This window comes from Prionailurus viverrinus, chromosome B3 (assembly GCF_022837055.1).
Source record: "Prionailurus viverrinus isolate Anna chromosome B3, UM_Priviv_1.0, whole genome shotgun sequence".
NCBI lineage: Eukaryota > Metazoa > Chordata > Mammalia > Carnivora > Felidae > Prionailurus > Prionailurus viverrinus.
In genome coordinates, this window is record NC_062566.1 from 142,202,095 (window position 1) to 142,216,843 (window position 14,749).

Sequence of the window (14,749 nt, forward strand, 5' to 3'; positions counted from 1 at the left end):
AAGTGGTTTCCAGAGCCACCTCATTAACATCACAGAAGGCACCTCCCTGGTCCCCTTCACAGGGATTCTAGGGCTTCTGGAGCAGGTGCCAGGAATGCGGACAAAGCCAAATGCAGATTTCTCATTTTGTAAATCACAACACACAGCGCCTGCGCGTGCGTGGGGGTTCTCCTCAGCCGCCTGCCTGGGGTCCAGGCTGTACCGTGCAGGGAAGCGGGGACACAGGGCTGTGGGCTGAGAGGTGGGGAGGGGGGGCGGCGCAGGGCTGTGGGCCGAGCCGGGACACAGGGCTGGGCGACACTGTGTTCTTGCCCAGCAGGAGGGAAGCGTCCCCGCTGGGCACCTGGGGAGATCAGGTGAGACCCCAGCAAGGCCAGGGTTTAGGAATAAGAAACACACTCCACAGTAAAGGCCACAACATATGACCAAGAACAAACGCGGAACAGCCCCACCCTTCAAAGCATCTAGCCAAGCCTGATGTGACCAGACAGTCCTCTGGGACTTTAACTGCCGTCCAGAGCAAAACAACATCTTTTAAAAGATGGTCCCATCGTCGAGACACCTTTCGACATAACAACCACCGTGTCTGGAACACAGTAAACAACGACCAGATGGAGAAGAAGTGTGAGAAGGCGACCCATGATCAAGGGGGACAAAGTTGATAGAAACAGAGTCTCAGGTGACCAGATTCTGCAGCCCACAACTTTACTTTTTTTCAATGTTCGTTTATTTTTGAGAGCGATCGAGCAGCCAAGGGGCAGAGAGAGGGAGGGAGAGGATCTGCAGTGGGCTCCCCACTGTCAGCACAGAGCCCGACGCGGGGCTCGAACGTACAGACCGTGGAGATCACGGCCTGAGCCCCCCAGACGCCCCTCTCCTTTTCTTGACTAGGCCTTCTAACTGTTGCTCTGCTTCTCTGTGATTTTTGCCCCCAAAGGGTTAGCTCTTCTGGTTTTCAGATCCATTCATGTTTGCTTTTGTCTTTGCCGCCTGGCCCTCCCCAAAGGTTTGCCCCCCGTCCGTCGGCATTGCAGTCAGCGCGCCCCTCCACCCGCCACCTGGAGAGGACGCCCCGAGCTGTCCCCAGCCCCCCGCGCCTTCCTCGCCAGGGCCCTCGGGGCCTCGCTGACCGCAGGCACGCCGCGGGGGGTCCTCGTGGGAGCAGCACCGGGAGACCGGGGACCCCTTCGTCCCTTACTGTGGATTCCTGCCTCCCTCTGAGTCGTGCCCGGCCCCACCAGTCCCCCGGCCTCAGCCAGCGGGTGCCCGTGGGCTCAGGTGTCCGTCAACCACCCTAGAAGGTGAGGGCACCCCCAGCTTCTGAGCTAAAACGTGGAATTCTAAATCCCTTGTAACCGCACACATCTCGAAAGAAGCCATCGGGTCCACACGCTCACTGGCCTGGGACTTGCAGAAACCTCGGCCCTAGTCACCCGACCGTTAGGTGACAGATCTTGCAAATCTTTTGATGTGTAAGCCGTCTTTTCCCCAGTTAGGTTTGTGCTTGTCCCCCGGGGCCTGCCGGGATCGGCTCGGATTGCAGACTAGGGAGCGAGAGGGTGGCCCGCAGAGCAGCCCCCCCCAGGTGGGGTGGACGCGGCCAGCACGGCGGGACCAGGCCCTTCGAGGGACCCGGGGCGCTGTTCCCACTCAGCACGACTATCCTGCCGTCCTGGCGATCCGAATCTTCTTCCCTCCCAGTTCTGAGGTTCTGCTCTGTCCCGTCAGGGCTCCAGCCTTCACAGAGGGGCCTGGGGAGGGACATCAATCCCGCGTGTGGGAACCGGCAGCCCCCAGCCCCGATGATGCTCGTCTTCCTTGGGAGTGCATCGACGCAGCGGCCACGAGAGACCAGAGACCCTTGCGGTGCCTCTGGACTCCTGTTCTCTGACCGGTCCTTGAGCTCAGAATCCAAAACCCCCGATCACATCACATTACGTCTTAGACCGCAGTGCAGGCCCGGGCCGCTCGCACCGCTGAAACACACGTTTCTGGGTACTTCGCTCCCGGTGAGCACGGGCGGCCACCCAAGGCCCAAGTCCCTTCCGCCGCCCGTGCTGTCGGGGCCAGGAGTCAGTCTCGGGGACAGAGCTCTCCTGGCATGGAGTGTGCAGACCGTGGAAGCTCGGAGGGACCTCGGCTGAGTCTCAGAAGTGGCTTTCAGGACCCACGGCCGGCTTGGCCCCGTGCTGGAGTTCACGTGACCGCAGACACCCGAGGCCCCCCTCAGGCGAGGCCGCGCTGCTCCTATAGAGACCAGCCTCGCGGCTCGCTTGACAGGAGAACGCGTCCGAGGGGACTGCCACTGTTGCTCCCATTACTGGGGAGCTGCCCCCGGAGTGCAAGCCCTGGCTGGAGCCTGGGGAAGGACGGCCGTGCTCCAGCCCCGGGCCGGTCAGCCACCCGGCCTGTGTGTGAGGCCGCCAGGAACGGGCCAGACCCCGGAAGGCCCCCAGTCCCCTCAGACGCCCTCGGGGACACGGACGGCAGAGGCAGGGGCGGCCTGGCCACAACTCGGGGAGAACCGCTCCCGGAGCCAGAAGCATCGCCCCAGGACATGAACACGTGAACGGCTGTTGTTTTAACCCACGGGTTTCAGGGGGCCTATTACACATGCGGGGTGATTGGGGCCCTTCAAGGAGGCTGCGGTTCCTGCTGCACTTGGGAATTTGGGGAACCAGAAGACGCAGCCCCACGTTCAGCTCCGGGACCCTGCCGAGACAGGACCAAAGGCCGCTAGATGGAGGCCCCATGACCTGGACTGGAGGGGTGAGACTCGGGCCTGTTCCCGCGGCCACAGAAGAGTGTCCCCGCTCGGGCTCGCGCGGGAAACGGTGGCAGCCGCGGGAGGGCTGTCCCACCTTGCTTCCCTTTCCAGCGAAGGTTGAGTGCCTGGGTGCCCACGGGGGCCAGGTACCAACCACACCCACCGTCCACCGGAGAGGGACCAGACGCGCACTGGACCGTCTGCCGACTTCACTCGAGGGCCTCGTTTGGTCCCGGCTGGGGCGGGGGGGCGGGGGGGGGGGGGGGGAGAACCATCATGAAGTGAATGGCCCCCGGAGCCACAGAGAGGGGCCACAGACCTGACCACTTCGGATCAGCCAAGAGCCACAGGCACCAGCCGGGAAACAGCGTGCAGCACACAGCGAAGCAACGGTCTGACCACACTCGTCTAACACTTCCGTTCAGAGGAGGAAGCCGCAGTTGACCCTGAACTTGCGGAAATGTCTGCAACACACACGGTGGGAGAGTGGGCAGGTCTGAGCATGTGCACGTGAGAAACGCCTCACAGCAAAGCTTCCCGGACAGACAGAGCCGGTCAGTTCGCGGGCCGCGGTGAGCAAACAAGGTCACAAGCTTTGTCCTTCGTCGAAGCCCCGCCCACTCAGGTGGCTGGGACCTCTCCGCCCCGAGGCCAGTTTTCCCCGGGGCACGGCCTCCGCCCGGCCCACGTCTCCAACGTGCCCACTCTTGCCCTGGTGCCCCCAGGGCGACACAGCCGCCCTCAGAAGCGGTTCAGCGGCAGCAGAGCTGGGGCACCGCGAGGGCACAGCCTGAGCCCGCGCCATCCTGCTCCGAGGGGACTGGCCACGCCGGGTGCACTCAGGCGAGAAGGGCTGGGGTTCTGTTTATAGCCCCAGCACGCAGCAGCGATGAGTTTTCTTAATGTTGATTCATTTCTGAGAGAGAGCGAGCACGTGAGCTTAGGAAGGGCAGAGAGGCGGGGGGAGAGGGGGAGAGAGAGAATCCCAAGCAGGCTCCACGCTGTCAGCACAGAGTCCGATGTGGGGCTCGAACCCATGAACCGTGAGATCATGACCTGAGCCGAAACCAAGAGTCAGACGCTTAACCGACCCAGCCTCCCAGGCACCACCCCCCCACAAATATTTTAATTGCCTTTCTTTAGTTAGGAAAGAAAACTATTCCACATATATGCTTTTGATTAGCACTTAAATATATAAATTTAGTCTTATAATATGTTAATCTGTCATGTTTCATTTTTTTTTAATGTTTATTTATTTTTGAGAGACAGAGAGACAGAGCACGAGCAGGGAGGGGCAGAGAGAGGGGGACCCAGAATCCGAAGCAGCTCCAGGCTCTGAGCTGTCCGCACAGGACATGATGCGGGGCTCGAACTCGCAAACCACGCGATCATGCCCAGAGCCGAAGTTGGACGCTCAACCAGCTGAGCCGCCCAGGCGCCCCTAAGTGCAGAAATTTTTGAATAAAATAGTAGCAAAATGCATGGCTAGGAGGGATGACAGCGTGAACGGCCACCTGGAGCCCGTGGGGACAGGGCCATCGGGCCCCACGTCCACCTGGGGCTGGAGCTGAGTTCCTGCCCAAAGCCCGCCTGTGAGGTTCTTCCCCTCAGGAAGGGGTCAAAGGTCACAGGTGCCAAGCGGGAAGGGGGGGGGTCCTTCCAAGCTGGCACAGCGTCCCTGAGAACGCCGTGTGCTCCTGGCAGCTTGTGCACGCGTTGTCCGCGGCCGGCTCACGCCGCATTCAGAGACCAAACCCATGCTGAGGACAGAAGCGCCATCCTGGGGCCGTCTTCCCGTGAGGCAGGCGGGAGGCCGGGGACGCCTGTCAGTGCTGCCCTGGCCTTGGGCCCTCGGCCGCTTCCATGACCTCTCTCTCCGCCTTGGTTTCTTACTGCGCGAAGGGAACGGTCACTGTACCCCCAGCGCAGCCGTCGTGAGGGTGGGCCACGAGGACCCGAGTTACCCTGGGAAGACTCGGACCAAGGCCCTGTTACCCCTTCTCGAGTGGTGGTCTCCGAGTCGGCCCTGCCCAGAGGAGGCACTGAGGCCCTGAGGGGGCAGCCAGGGGGCAGGAAGGGTCCCCCAGCCCTCCTCTCCACTGGCGACCTCGGGTCGTCCCAGCTGCCGCCCACCTCCGTCAATGACCGCGACCTGACCAGCCCGTGCCCCCATTTCTTGGATGACCACCCTGGGCGTTCCAGGGGACTTGTGTCCCCCGGGCACGCCGGGTCTTAGTTCTGAGTCTAGATGACCGTGGGGGGCTGGGGGCCTCAGGAGAGGTCAGCACAGGGCCGCTGTGAGGGCAGAGGGCCAGCGCACTCTGACACCCCCGGTGACACCCCTCGGGGGCCCCCGAGACCACGCTCGGGTTTCGACCTCACTGTAGGCGCTGGCCGAACTCACGAGAGCCGATACACTCAGGAATGTGTTCGTCCTGTGAACGGACTGGGGAGGAGGTGCAGGGCGGTCACCCCCCCACCCCCCCCCACCCCCCCCCCGCTCCCTGGGTCCGCATGCCAGGCCTCTGCCATCCTCTCCCCTGCAGTCAGAACAGCACGACTTTCCCGACTGGGAGGTGGGGGCGCTCGCACACAGGACTGCCAGCCGGGGGCGCCCACCCAGCGCTGGCGTCCAGGGTCCCTGCTGGCGTTCCGTGGTCGACCGAACCTCTGGAGGTCAAACTGGTACCGCCTGACCCAGGGCCCCCACCCTGATCCCGCTGCGGGACGAGCCGGTGTGGCCCAGACCCCCGGGTAAACAGAGACCATCTCGTCAGGCAGCACATTCCAAGGACCTAGAGACCAGGGGCCGAGGGCGAGGCCAGACCCCCCCCCCCCCTTGGGCCACGCAGAGTCCTACACCACGCGCCTGTCAGGGGAAGGAAGGCGGGTCCACGCGGGCAGGGGTGGGGGCCGCATGGCCTGGCCAGGAGCCTGGAGGGGGCCGGGCTCAGGGTGGTCGGATTCATTCAAGCCCAGCGAATGCTCCCACCCAACCCCCGGCCCAGGCTGGCGTGCACGTGTGCAACCGGCCGGGGCTCTGACTGGTGCTTCGGGGACTTCTGTGCCTGCAAGGGGGACGGGCGAGGGGTGGGCAAGGACGTGGGAAACTGGGCTCCTTGCACGTTGCTAGAGGGATGAAAAATGGTGCAGTTTGGCTGTTTCTTAAAATATTAAACTCAAATTTACCATATGGCCCAGAAATTCCGCTCCCAGGAATCCACCCAAGAGAAAGGAAAACGTGTCCGCACAGAACCTCGAGCGTGAGTGTTCACGGCAGCCTGACTCCCACGGCTGGAAACGACCCAAACACCTACCCACGGTGCCTGGACACACGAGACGTGACGTGTCCGGGCCACGGAATACAGCTTGGCGACAAGAAAGAACTAGGTCCCGACACGCGGGAGACGAGACCAGACACAAAAGACCACAGGTGGTGCAGAGGAGGCGGGTCTGCCGTCGAGGGAGGTCATGGCCTCCGGGACTCGGCCGGGCCCTGCCCTGGCCGCCCTGCTCTTTCTGGGGAGATGGAGATGTTCTAAAATGAGACTGGGGGGACCCCTGCAAGCCTCTAAATCTGTGAAAGATGATTGAACCGCACACTTCAAGCAAGTGGATTTTGCAGCATAGAAAACATACCTCAACGAAGCTGTTAAACAGGAAGAACCAGAAAGAATTTCTGCTCTGTTCCGCCCACTCACCCGAGGTCGCCTGCTGGCTGGCCGGACCGGGCCCAGTGGGCCCAACGCCTCGGCCGACGGGCGGCCCCTCCCAGATGTGTGTGGGACCATCCCAGCCAGCCCCCCTCGGGGGCCCTTCAGGTGGCCGCTGCCTTCGCGAGCAGTAACACACACTCGACGGTTGAGGCCACCGTGGGCGGCGCTTGGTTACACGCCGTCGCTGGCCGCACACCGCCGTGACCTCTGCTCGCGGCGCTTTCTCGCCGACAGCCGCAGGTGACGGGTCTGGTAACCGTGCTGCGGGCAGGCCTGTCCCACCCCAGTTGCCCCTGGCACGAGGTCGTTCCTAGGGCGGCACCCAGGCCCCAGGCGGGCGGGAGAACCGATCGGGTTCACAAGAGTCGCTCACTCCATCTTCGGTGTTTGGTGGCTTCCGGCCGTCCCCTCTCGCCCCCGCCCCCCCCCCCCCGGCCCTGCATCTGAGCAAACCCCGCGTGCTCCATCCCTAGGCGCCAGCAACCACTTCCGACCGCGCGCTCCAGCCTGCGCACCCCCCCCCCCCCCCCCCCCCGGTCCCTGCCCCAATCCCGATAATCAACAAAGCTGCCAGCACCACCTTCGCTCAAGCCATCGGGACCCCGCACTGCCTCCTCCCGTCCCCGCACCCCTCGGGGGGTGCGTGCATCCTCAGCCCCCACCGCTGAGCCGGCGCTGGGGGTCCTCTCTTGGAAGGACTCCTGGTGCGTCCACTGTGAGCCCTCTGCTGTGCTCCGTGCGTTTCAGACAGGAAGGATTTCGTACGGAGGATGTGCACACGACCAGGGGGGACCGCAGCGGCCACTGAGAGAGCCCAGCCAGGGCCTGCCTGCACGGCGGCCTCTAGTCCCTGTGCCACAGGGGACCGCAATAGGGGCCGGGGGCCCGCGTCCCACCCCGAGACACCATCCCAACTATCCTCCGGCCATCCAGGCAGAAGAGTCCGCCCAGCACCGGAGAGACGCGGCCTTCCAGATGTCTCCACAAGGAATCCCAAAGTCTTCCACTTCCCTCTGCGAGCGCGTCCGGTACAAGAGCGCCCAGGGACTCCTGTGTGAAAAACACACCGAACCACTTGGTTGGGAGGGGGCGGTGTGAGGGCGCCTGGGGGCTCCGTCGGTTAAGCCTCCGACTCCTGATTTCGGCCCAGCTCACAGTCTCACGGTTCGCGAGTTGTGTTTGGAGCCGGCTTGCGATTCTCTCCCTCTCTCTCAAAATAAATAAATTAAAATGTAAACAAAATTAAAAAAGACAGCGAATAAATAAATAAACTGCACAACGGATGGGTTTTTGGTAGACATAGAGCTGTGCGGCCATCTCCACAACCAGCGTCAGTCACCTTCTTCACCCCGAAAAGAAATCCCGCGTCCGTCCGCAGTCACACCCCATTTCCCCCTCCTCCGGCCCCCGGAGGCCACCGCTCTGCGTCCTGTCTCTGGGGACCGGCCTCGTGTGGACGCATCATGTGAAGAGAACCGTAGGACACGCTGCCTTTGTCTGTACTTTCCTTCACTGGGCACCTCATTGGGGCTCCCCCGTGTCCTGAGACCACATCATCAGCTGACGGATGTTTGGATGGTTTTCAGGGTCGGGCGATTACGCACAGTGCTGCCATAAGCATTTATCGACAAGCTTTTGGTTTGCACTTACGTTTTTATCTCTCCTGCATAGACGCCCAGGGTTGGGACCGCCAGGTCACATGGTATCTCCGTGTTCAGCCTTAGAGGCGCCGGACTGTTTTCCCAAGTGGCTGCTCCGTTTCTCGCTCCTTCCAGCGACGAAGTAGGGTTCCGCCTGTCTACTTCTTCATCAACACTTACTGTCTGTCTGTCTGTCCCAGGCGTCCTGATGCGTGTGAGCCCGGTCCCGTCGTGGTCGGGATTTGCATTTCCTGAGGGTGAGGGATGTGACGAGGAGCCTGTCACGTGCTTGCCACCAGCTGTGCGTCTTCGGTGGGGAAACGTCGGCTCAGATGCCCATTTTTCAGCCGCGGTTTGTCTTTTCATTATTGAATCGCAAGAGTTCTTTATATATTCTAGTCCGAGCCCCTCAGCAAACATACGGTTTGCAACTGTTTTATCCCATTCTCGGGTTTGTCTTTTCACCGTGTTGAGGGCGTCCTTTGAAACCCAAAAGTGTTTCATTTTGATGAAGCCCTATTTATCCGTCCTCTCCTCTACGGCTTGTGCTCTGCTGTCGTGTCTGAAGCCGCCGGGGCTGCCCTGGCGGCACCGGGACTTGCGGCAACGTCGGCTGCCTCCTTGTCACGCGGCTCTCGCGTGTACGTCTCTGGTCCGCCGGGGGCTCATTCTGGTCCACGGCGTGAGGTAGGGGTCCAGCCTCCCTCTTGCACGTGGACGTCCAGTCGGCAACGCGTGGAAAGACTACCCTCCCCCCTGTGTTGTCCCAGCACCTGTCTCGGAAATCAGTTGACCGTGAACTCTCGGCTCTACTGCGCTGACCTGCCCGTCTGTCCTTGTGCCAAAACCAGACGGTCTTGATTATGGTCGCTGGGTGACCAGTTCTGAGATGCGGAAGTAGGCGTCCTCCTATACTTTGTTCTTCTTCGTCAGGGTTGTGTGGACCTTTTGGGGGTTCCGTGCAACTCGATGTGAATTTTGGCATCCACGTGTCAATTTCTGAGGGGAGGGTTCCATCTGGGATTTCGGGAGAGACTGTGTTGAATCTGCAGATCCACTCGGGGAGCGTGGACGTTTTCAGAACGTTAAGTCTTCCGATCCCAGAACAGGGAGTGTCTACCGCTTAGGTCACCTTTCTACTCTTTCAAGGAACACCTGTTGTTCTTAAATTGTTAGTTTTCCCTCTTCCACCCCCCTCAAGCCTCATGTATTTTCTTCTGACTGTTCTTTGGCCCCCGGTTTTGTGCACTCACAGCCGCAGGCAATGCTTTGTTGCTGCTCTGTCCTTGTCATGTGCACTTCTTCTCCACCACGAAGGCATGAGTGTCCAAGGGATAAACGTGTTTAAGCTGGTCTTTCTCCCCCTTCTCTGTCGGTCCTCCTCACTCCTTCCCTGACCCCGGCCCCACCTTCGTCACGTCGCCCACAGGGACACTTGCATGCCCTCTCTCTGTGTTCTCTCGGAGCCCATGAGGCCGCATTGCATGCACGTGATAACGTGGACGCGCGTGCATGGGTGACACAGCCATGACTTCTTTTAGAAGAGCACAGATCATCTCAGCATTACTAGCCATTAGAGAAATGCAGATCAAAACCACTCGCACTCAGTAGGATGGCTACTGTTGAAAAAACAAAAACTTAATCAGTGTTGGCGAGGATGTGGATAAGTCGGGACCCTTGTGCACCTTTGGCAGGAACGTAAAATGGTGCGGTCGTCATGAAAAACGGTATGGAGTTTCCTCAAAAAAATCAAAAGTAGAATTACCACATTTCCAGCAATCGCACTCTGGGCATTTACCTAAAAGAATATCTGTGTGTCTTGAAGAGATGTCTGTACCCCCGCGTCCACCGCACGCACCGTTGTTCACAAGCCAAGAGCTGGGAGCAACCCAAGTGTCGATGCATAGATCAGGGGATAGACAAAACGACGGAATAGTACCGAGCCGTAAAAAGCAAGGGAGGTCTGACGCCTGCTGCCATGGACGGACCTTGAGGACATCATCCCAGGTGAAATAAACCAGTCGCGGAAAGATAAATGCTGTGTGATTCCACTCGTCTGAGGTACCTGTGGGAGTCACATTTATAGAAACAAAATGTAGACGGAGGGCTGGGGGTGGAATGGGGAGAATTTAATGGGGACAGAGTTTCACATTTGAAGAGGAGACAGTTCTGTGTCACAACAACGTGAATATACTTGATACCATTGACCCATATCCTTAGAAATAGTTAAGGTGGAGGGAGCCTGGGAAGTTCAGTCGGTTAGGCGTCCGACTTCGGCTCAGGTCATGATCTCGCGGTTCGTGGGTTCGAGCCCCGTGTCGGGCTCTGTGCTGACAGCTGGGAGCCTGGAGCCTTCTTCGGATTGTGTCTCCCCCTCTCTCTCTGCCCCTCCCCCACTCACGCTCTGTCCTTCTCTCTCTCAAAAATAAACATTAAAAAATTTTTAAAGACAAAATGAAACAAAATAAAATATGTTCCCACGTCCTCCTCCTCCCCCATCCCCCTTGAGTGTGGGTGCCCGCCGTGGGGTCGGCCATCAGAGCCCTGCAGCCTCTGTCCCCGTTCTGGGCTCTGTGGCTGTGGGAGACTCGCCGGCAGCTGGACCGGCCCGAGCCACCCGAGTCAGAGTGACCGCAACGTCACGGGAGACCCCGAGCCACATCCGCCCGGCCAGCCTCTCCCGGACCCCCAGCCCTGAGAAGTGGCCCGAGATGACAGGTGTTCATGGTTCAAGGCCCTGCAGGTGGGGTCACTTGTCACACGGCAGCAGGAACCAATACTGGCTCTAGTGACAAGTCTGAGGTCCCCGCGTGTCAGATGCCATCATCCGGACGCGCACGGAGACAGCCGTGGGGTGGCCGGGCGCCCCGGGCCTCAGCGGGTGGTGCGTCTCTCTCGCCACGCGCCCCCACGGCAGCCTCGGCGGGGCTTCTGCCCGGGGTGACACTGCCCCCCCGCCACGCCCATGTCGCCTGCCGGGGCCGCGCCTCGGAAGGAGATGCCAGAGAGCGTCGGGAACGCCCACCACACTGTCCCCTGTCCCCCGGCCCCCGGCCCTTGTCCGTTTATCACTTCGGCGTGGCGCCCTGGATCCTGGAAAAGCTTCCCCTTCCCCCAGAGCCGGAGAGCTTCCGCAGGGCTGCCGGGGAGCGAGCCTGTCCGTGGGCAGCGCCGGCCGTGGGCCCTTCTTCCCTCGGCGGGCAGGGTCTGTATTTAGCTCAGAGAGCTGTGCTCCCCGCCTCTGACTGCCCCTCTCCACCTACTCCCCGCTCGCCTTCAGGAGCTCCTGTTACCTACCCTGTGCTCTGTCTCCACCCCAAGGATTTTCCCTCTTCCCTTGTGATCCTCCAGGCACTAAATTTGGGCTCCATCGCTGTTCCTGTTGGTGTTCGTCCCGTCCACTGTCGAGTGGCCGGGAGATCGCGTTTTCACTGCAGAGAATCGTCTGGTGCCCCCGTGGACCTCCTCCGATGCTCTCTCCTTGAGAATCAGCCGTGTGGCTGTGTTCTCCTGAAGCCGTCTCGTGGAGAGGCGCTGGGGGTCCCGACCGCCCGCCGGCCGCCAAGCCCGGGGCTGTCGTCAGCTCTCCTGGGCTCTGGGGCGCTGGTGTCCAAAGGCCCGTGGGCGTGGAAGGCACAGCGGCCCCCACGCAGTGCCGGTGGGAGGGCACAGCGCGGGCCCCGGCCCTGGAGGGGATGTGGAAGGTGCAGGAAGCCTGAGGACGTGAGCCAGGCCTGTCCCACCTGAGGGGACACACCCCGCCCCTGTTTAGAACCTGTTTTCTGGCCCGGCCCGGACGCCAGGACCCCACACCGGCCTCGTCGCTGGCCTCAGACCCATCCGAATGTCCTCTGTGGACGGGAAAGGGGCAAGCCAGCTTGGGTCTTGGCGCAGCTGGAGTCAGGCCACCTTGAGGCCACCGCCACCCACCTGTGGCCTGGCCCGCGGGGGTTAATGGGCCCAGGCGCAGGAGGGACACTTGTGGAATCAGCCCCACCGCTCCCCGGGGCCGGTTTCTTCGGAGACTCGGCTGCCAGAGCTGTCGCCAGGCAGAGCCAGCCGGTGCAGTCCCCGGGGCCACACGCCAAAGACGCAGCAGGCGGCCCCGGGGCGGCGGGTGCAGGAGGCCCTGGTCCTGGCCTCCCGGCTGCTCATCGCCCGCGGTAGGCCGTCCGCCGGGGCACCGGCTCGGCCGGGGGCTTGGGACGTGCCGCTCGGTCCGGGCACTGCTCCCTGCTCTGACCGGGTGACGGTGGGAAGGGGGGGAGGGCCGTCTGACCCCAGCCCAGAGGAAGCGAGCATCTCCAGGAGAGCTGTGCGTGGACGCCAGCTCTGTCCATGCTGTGGAACCTGCGTCACGGCCAGTGTGGGCGGTCGCCCTTCACCTAGCGGGCACGGCGGGGCTCTCTGCATCCCTGCCCTCAAAGAGAGGGCTGCCTGGGGCTGCCCCCGCCTCCACGCCTCTCCCAGCCCCCAGTGCACATCCGAAGCCTAGTCCCCTCCAGACGGCCGCCAAATCCTGTCACCATCTCCTCTGAACCGCACGGCGTTTGGATGCTACACACAGATGGGGGACGCAGACCCTGCTGGGCCCGTGCAGCCTCCCCGGACCTGGGCTAGGAGCAAGTCCAAAGGTCCTGGCTGGGCTGCCGGCTCAGGGCTTCCTGACCCCAAGGCCCACTGTCCACCAGGTGTGGGAAGGCCCAGGCCTCTCTCTGTGACAGGCACCCCACAGATGGTGGAGAACTTCCCCAGCCCAGCGCTCGGGCCAGAGCTTCACCCTTTCCCGTCGGGCCCCCAGCGTCTCCTGTCCGGTTTCCAGACCCACCAACCAGGAGGGAGGGGTGAGGGCAGCAGGAGAGACCCGCCACCAGGAGGAAGCTCACACGGTCGTGCAGAGCACAGCTCATGGGAAGGTGGCCGCGCAGGGGACCCAGTGGCCAGGAGGGCCCCAAACTGGTCCCGGACTTTGTCTCCCATCTGGGCCACAGCAGGATCCGTGCAGTCGCGCAGGCTTCGGCGGGGGGGTTGCTGGCGGTGTCCACGGCCACCGCTTCTTGCCAGTGGAGCCCCCCTGAGTGGGGTCGGCCACCAACCTTGGGGTAACCGTGTCTGCCGCTGGGGCATCTGTGAGCCTGTGTTCCTCTCCGTGAACTTGCTGACAAAGCAGCTGCCCTCTCGGAGCTAATTACCTGCCCCCCCTCTCCCCTCCCCACCGCCCCCAGGAGAGAATAAGGTTCCAGCCAGGACAGGACAGGGTGGCCTGACCTTGCTATAGGGTCGTGGCCTCAGCATGGTGTGGCTAAGCACAGACGAGGGGGGGCCGATGAGGGGCTTCTGGGGTATGGAGGTGGCCCCGGGAGCAGAGAAGCGGGCGGCGGGCCAGCCACGGTGCGCCGGGCTACGTTCCTGGCCGCTCTTCACGGCCACACGAGAGCGCAGAGTAGGGGCACTGCAGGCGAGGAGCCGCGGTCCAGGCGCCGTGCAGGCATGAGCCGTGGGAGCCCGCAGGGTGTCCTTGCAAGCCGGGCCCGGGAAGGTGCGTGGACAGCCCTGCCCCCTGCCCCCACCAGGCACCGGGCCACCCAGGCCACGCCCGGATGGGGAAGCAAGGCAAGGACCCGAGTGGCCTGGGGACAGCCCGCTGGGCCTCTTGCCAGTGCCTTCCGCTGAGGTTCTCCCCGCCTCGGGTGTCTTCGTGTCTTCGGACTGCATCCTGGGGCGGCTTCTCCCGACCTGTCTTCTAGCTCACTCATTCTTTCCACCGCAGGCTCTCAGGGCAGCCGCTGCGTTCTTAGATCCAGATGGCCCTTGGAAGCTGTAGAAGTTGTCCTGGTTCTGTTTCAAATCTCCTGGGTGGTTTACTTTTTCTTTTTCCTTTTTTTTTTTTTTTCTTAATGCTAAGAGAGTATTTACCTACATGCCCAGAAATCTGGCCCAAAACTTGAACCTCCAGCACGGAGCCTTGGCCCGCCCGGCCGAGTGTGGGCGCAGGAACGGGAACGCCCTGGTCTAGAGCCGCGCAGCCCAGGGACCGGGGTTGGGATGCCCACGGGCCGGCGGCTGCCAAAGGCAGCCAAACACAAAGAGGTGACGGGAACCAGGCACTCACCCCAGTCCCGCACACCAAGAGGAGTGCAAGACGCTCTGGGCCCCACGGTGGGACCGAAGCGTGGCCGGGCTGGGGTGCACGTGTGTGTGAGAAGTGGACGTCCGGTGCCGCACACGGGCAGAGCTGTAGGCTAGGTGCCCGCCCCGGTGCCGGGGCAGGAGAGCAGGGCTGGCAAATCTGCCTCTGAGGAACGTGGGCCTTGCCTTCCTGTGAGGGGACCGGGCACGAGGGGGCACAGGGGACGGGGACAGGGATGGGGCCCGCCGGAAGTCCGAGTACCTACCGGGGGAGAGTCTGAGCCTCTTGCACTGGTGCGTGCTCCCTGCCGCCAGCTCTTCCGAGGCCGACTTGGGAGGCGTCCCGCAGCCGCTGGCTGCGGGCACCGTGTGGGGGGGTGGCGTGAGGGCTGGCGGGTGGGGGCCAGGCTGGCATCAGGGGACAGGAGCTGAGTGCAGGAGGGTGACACGTTCCGGCCCGGCCGCTCACAGTCCTGGACTGACCTGTGAGGCCCCCC